The 6407-nt window shown below is 41.2% G+C and overlaps 1 pseudogene; it reads right to left on the bottom strand.

Moving 5' to 3' along the window:
* Positions 1 to 1436: 1436 nt before the first annotated feature.
* Positions 1437 to 3458, bottom strand: LOC103368663 (uncharacterized; annotated as a pseudogene).
* Between the last annotated feature and the right edge of the window lie 2949 nt (positions 3459 to 6407).

Raw genomic sequence — 6407 nt, 5'->3', positions numbered from 1 at the left:
AATTTTTTTATTATTTTTTTAAATATAAAAGCGTCTGTTCACATTTATTATTTGTTATTAGCTTTAAAGGATCAATATAGAAACATAATTCTACAGCAAAAATATTAAAGTTTGGCAGGGACTTGCTGAAAAATGTCTTTTTGCATATTGTCATGCTTACAGGGCACCCATGAAAAAGAGAGTATCTACTCTCATTGGGACTTTTCCCTGTATAAATAAAAGCTAATAGTAATAATAAACCACAATTCCGTACTTGATTTTATATATTAAAAAAAAAAATCTCAGTGTTATTCCTCATCTGTCCTTGTCTTGTCAAACTGTGTCCAGTGTTCCTGCACACTGTACAAAAGCACAAATCACAGTATTTTGGCTCACAGCGGTCTCACAGAGATTTCACTGGAGGATTTAACCCCTTCAACCGGCCTTCCACACTTGAACTTTTCTGATGTGTGATTTTGGTCTGTTTGGTGTATTCTTAACAACTGAACACTGATCAGCACCAGACCAGCTTTAAGAAAATACCGGACCTGATCAGTGAATAATCAATACTTATTTTTGTTCTATAACCTTTTTTTTGTTTTATATTTGGCTTAATTCTTTAAAAATTTAAAAAAAAAAAAAAAACATAAATAAATAAACTTTTTAAATTTCTCTTTCTCAGTTTTTTCATTAACAATCAATCCATCATGCACACATTGCAGTTAACATAATTAACTAAGCAGAATTCCTCTGCTCACTGCTCCTTCTCATACTGTGCATTCAGCGAGACATCCAGATTTCATAAATAAAGTTAGCTACAGTAAATTTAATAGTGATTACAAAAAAAACCACTACTTTCAGTGACACGAGTCCGTACAATCAGAAAATCCAATGAATCTCAATACTACAATGAAACCCTCCATGATTACCTAAAGAAAACACTCCTCTGTAACATGAGAAGATAGCAATTATTTAGTCCACAAGGATATTTGAAATGAATACAGTCCTATTTAGTGAAAGAAAACCATTAAATCAACCTTAAATTTTATCTAATCTATTTTTTAAAAAATGCAAAGGATCTCATGTTCCCTCAAGTATGATGTTCACAGTGACTCTATATTGATACTGACGTATTGAAGTACTAAAGATGTCCAGTACAAAAAATCTGTCGCTCAATCTCTGTTACAAAATTAACAAAACAGTATAAAGTTTTAGTCACAGAAGCTGTGATGCTCGTACAACTGATGCTGTAAGAAGTGCACTGTGTTTTTATTTGGGTAGTTTAAAGCACTGTTCATCCTCTTCAACAGGGGCTCCTGTGATGGAAGCTGGTCATCTCTTCACTACACCCACACAACTTGGACTTTTCTGCACATCTTGCACTTCGACAGCTCAAGCTGACTGATTTTCCATCAGTAACTCACATCAACATACTTGAGTCTCTTACTTTGCTGCATTCAACCTTTCACAGTTGCCATCGTCATGTCGGTTCGCAGCAGGTCAACATGCCACACCCGTCCAAGTGGCACAAGAGATGAGCCTGTGGGATCTGCAAAACTGTTCAAATCCCTTATATGCAGCACGTCGTGTAAAATGCAATTCAGAGGGCACGGCAGGGAGACCAGCGAGAACTTCTCCAGTAAAGGCGAACCAGCCAGGAGGCACTTGAGCGCCTTCCTCAGGGACATCCAGGACATGATGGGCTTCATTCGGCTGTGCTCATCGGAGAAATTTTAGGGAAACACAAAACAGACGAAGAGGATTACTTTCACAGGCTTCTGCTGGAATTTGAATCTGCTGTATTGATATTTTAATGGTGTACAATGCATATATGATACTCCAATAAAATGAATATAACTGGAACTACTATGTCCTAATAAATAACCGAAATCAAAAGTGACCTGCTGTGTTGCCAGTTCATGCTGATGTTCCCTCTAAACTGAATGTGTGTTATTATGCAGAAATTATTACTCTGACTTAAGAATAAAAAACAATTGTGTACATTTCTGATCTTTCTCACTTACATCCAATTCAACACGCTCTCATGAACAGACTTTGCGCTGTAGTTAGTGATGTACAATTCTATAATTCTAGCACGACAGGAATCAGTTTTCATATAACTGATTCCCGTAAACACACTTCCACAGCAAGGTCAAAGGTCAGGGCTATCTGCACAATAGTGTGCCATATTTGGCAACTCTGGCATCAAGGATAGACTACTTCAGTAGGATAAATGCTTCATTTCAGATTATTTCTATTTTCATTTTACTCTCCAGACTAATATTTGTACTAGGTCAATAGGAAACAGCATTAGCTCCATTTGAATGTACATCATAGATTTTGTCAAAGACATTGGCTACATGTGATATCTGTAGTAAGAACAAATGACTCTGCAGGTCAGTGCTGTGGAATCCAAACAAGGGTCAACAGCTTGTAGTGTATTAACCAGTGCAGCTCAACAGTAGACTTACTTTAGTGTGAGAGAGCAGAGGTTAGGCAGCTGTGGAAGATCCTCCTCATCTTCCTCCTCCTGTGCTGTAGTAGGAGGCTCAGCGGAGATGAATAGCTCTCTGAGTCTTGGACAAGCCCTGATGACCTCCAGTAGTGGGCTGTGGGGGCTTGTTCTCACCCCCTCCACAGTGAGAGAGACCAGGGAGGAGCCTGCAACCTGCAAAGCAGGAAGAAGATCCATCAGAGGGCCTGGAAATTGTACTGAGAAGATCTGCAGCTGGTCTGACCAGGTCTGCAGACCTGCAGCTAACAGAGACCCCAGACTTCTATCTCGAGCATCTTCATAATTATCAGTGTTCACAGATATGGAACAGATTCCTGGACATAGTTGGCCTAAACTGTTCGGACAGTCACAATTTATGCCGTTAACATCCTTCAGCTGCAGGATCAGGCCCGACTGTGACAAAACTCTCTTTTCCTCCTCCTCTGTTCGGTTGTGAGAACAAGATGGCCCTTCGTCTCTACTTGTATCTTCTTCAGTCTCGCTAGTGCGTCCGTCCCAGAACATCCTCTCCTCCTTCTCTTCTTCATCCTCCTCTTCTCTAACTGCAGCTGCTCTTTCCCTCTTCTTCCTCCAACTCTCGCTGCCCTGCTCATTCCTATCCCTCCACACCTCCTCCTGCCCGTGAACTCCTTCCCTGTTCGTAAACTCATCCGTCCGGCTGAAGTCTCTGCGCTTGATGAGATACGGCCAATCTTTCCAGGAAAGTCAGGGAGAGGAGGAGGTAGGCTGCTGCTGCCACGGAGTCTTCCTCCTGTTCCCCAAACCCAGTATCCAGAGCCAGCAGACTGCAGAGGGGAAGAGGAGGTAGGGTTGGAGAGGGACTGCCAGTGGAGGAGCAGAAAGCTCCACCTCCAAGAGGAAGCAGAGCAGCTGGGGAAAGCAAATGACAGCGAGAAACATCGAGATGTCGCAACAAATGGCAGCAGCGCGCAATTGTCCTGATTACACATTTGTCACAAGGCATGCCAGCCGGGGAGAGCGAGGGCAGAGCTGGGAGACTGTGGAGGGTTTCAGAAAGAACCTGTGAAAGTAGCTGCTGGGCTCCAGACAGGTCCAGACTCCACAGACCCTGAGACACACAGGAGGGCAGATAAGGAAAGATGAGATAAGATAAACTTTATTGATTCCTCACTGGGGGAATTCACATATTGCAGCAGCTAAATACAAATCAATCATCGCAAGAAACAAGACAAAGAGACAAAAATAGAGATTTTACAAAGAATATCAAGGGAAAAGGAACAGATTCTACTGTGTTCATCACATCCTTAATTAATGCCTAGAACTTGTCTACTTTCTGAAGCTGCAATTACATTGAGTTTGCAGTGCAAACCCAGAGTAACAACCACATATTTAAGTTTTTGTTTTGGGAATTTTTTGTTTCTATGTAGCTTATGGTACGAAGAAATAAAATCCCTAAACTGTAGCCTACATACATAGCTCTAGTATTCTAGCTATGAACACAGGAATGCATCACAAATTAAGGGATATGTTGATAAACATGAGAAGAAGGGGTTTGGATTTTAAATGCTGGTATAAATAAGAACAGTATAATGTACAGTAGTGAGTACAAAGTAGGTGCGAATTTCCTCCGCCAATGACATCTGCAGAAATAGTGGGATGCGAACCGGCAACCTTCTTGCAGCCACTCAACTTCAGTTTGATTGATATTATCTCAAGCAAACAACAAAATAATACGTTTTCTGAAAATCTACAAGTTATCTGTTTTTGCAAATGAACTCTTCACGTTTAAATCAGCTTTGGACAAGTCGGCCTCGGTAGTTTGCTGTTTTTGCATTTACTAATAACCAAGCTGAATGAAAACATCAGTGCAGGCATTTTTACTTCCAACTGTATTTTCACACTGAGGATCTGACTATTTCCTCCATCACTGCAGCTCACACGTCTCTTCCCTGAGATGTACTGACAAGTAATGAAAATAGCCACCGGCAAAAGTGATTGGTTAGAAAACTCGAGTAGTGTGACTTTAAACTCTCTCCTTGTGCCTGATCTGCATGTAACACGAGGAAACAGGTGCGAGATGTGACGTCGGGGCTCCTTGGTGCTGCTGGAACTGATTGAGACTCGCTGTGATCAGAAACCAACTCCAGCAAGAATCAGCAACACATGATGATGTTGTCGCTGCTCTGAAACACACACACACACACACACACACACACACACACACACTAAGGAAACATCACTATTCAGTACTAATGAGTGACAAACGCTGAGGAACACTGTGAACAGCTGTGAGCGCCGTGGCCCCGGTGCATGCTGGGAGACTTTCTACACACCTGTTCACGTACAACGTTCATCTGCTACTCATACACGGTTTCATCCTCTGTGGGGTCACGGTGGGAGCCGGAGTCTAGAGTCGTTTTAGAGTCTTTTTGTGCTCATTCTTGTGTCTTTACAGTCATTTTTATATCTGTTGCTCTTTGTGGACATTTTTTTTGGTATTTTTGTGTCTCGTTGCGGTCGTTATTTGTGTCTTTTTGTGATCACTTTTGTGTCTTTGTGGTGTTTTTGAATGTGTTTGTGTTGGGTTTTTATTGTTCACTTTCAGTTATTACTGGTCATTTTTGTCTCTTTGTTGTTGTTTTGTTGTCTTGTTGGTAGTTTGTGTTGTTTTGTAATTATTTTTGTGTCTTGTTTGTTTTTTCTCTTCGTGGTCTTGTGGTGGTTGTTTTGTTTTATTGTTGTTTTTATCGCTGTGGTCAATTTTGTGGCTTATGTGTATTTATTATGTATTTGTAGACTTTTTTTATGTCTTTGTGGTAATTTTTTTGTATTTTTGTTTCACGTTGTGGTCGTTTTTTGTATCTTGTGATCACTTTTGTGTCTTTGTGGTGTTTTGAATGTGTTTGTGTTAGTTTTCTGGGGGTTTATTGTTCATTTTTAGTTGTTACTTGTCTTTATTGTTGTTTTGTTGTTAGTTTGTGTTGTTTTGTTATTATTTTTGTGTCTTGTTTGTTTTTTCATTTCGTGGTTGTGTTGTAGTTGTTTTGTTTTATTGTTTGTTGTTTTTGTGTCTTGGTGGTCATTTTTATGGATTTTTGTTTGCTTTTTTTGTACTTAGAGGCTTTTTTTTATGTCTTTGTGGTCATTGCAGTTGTTTTGTGTTTTTGTGATAGTTGCTTTGCCTTTTTGTGGGCAATTTTATTTCCCTTTTGAGGTCATTTTTGTGTCACTGTCGTTGTGTCGTGTCGTTTTTGGAGTCACTTAACTGGCTCTCCACACAGAACACAGTTGTGTTGAATAATCCCTCCATGCGAGACATGTCCTCGTGTTTCTCTGTGCAGCTCCTGTTGCTCCGGTGCAGCAGCCGTCCTCTCTGTAACGATGACATGCATCACGCCTGTTTTCACCATGAAACGTTTCCTTTGCTTTGAGTTTCTCCTCTCATGATCCAACCGTCTAAAGATAGAAAAACTGGCAGAAACTCATTATAAGAAATAAAAGCCAGTCCTGCTTCTCGTTCTTCTGCCCCCGGGGGACATCACTGCCTCCCCCACCTCCCCCTCCCTCCCACCACCTTATTGAAGAAGCAATTTGTGTAAAACAAAACGCCAATCAGTGCGGTTGCCATGGAAACTGGGGCGGTGCAGCAGCAGAGCAGCGAGCCGCTCAGTGCTTCCCGTGGTCTCTGAGAGAAACAGATCTGATCAGCAGCATCCACTCAGGTGAGATTTTATGTTTTATTCCTCTCTGATCCATCACCTGCCTGCTGACATCATCACTGCATGTCTGATGACATCATCACTCCACGTTCGCTTCACTCCATCAACAGATGATCTCGTTGATTGTGATTATAAAGTTTGTGTTTGTGTAAGGAGTGGACCTGAGCAGGCAGCTGTCTGATAAACAGTCTCCGCTCCGGAGCATTGAACGCTGATCCGTGAACAGCTCTGAT

This window comes from Stegastes partitus, unplaced genomic scaffold, assembly GCF_000690725.1.
Source record: "Stegastes partitus isolate 25-593 unplaced genomic scaffold, Stegastes_partitus-1.0.2 Scaffold1185, whole genome shotgun sequence".
In the NCBI taxonomy this organism is placed as follows: Eukaryota; Metazoa; Chordata; class Actinopteri; family Pomacentridae; genus Stegastes; species Stegastes partitus.
Note: the sequence above shows the minus strand (reverse complement) of the source record. Positions and strands in the feature narration are given on the sequence as shown.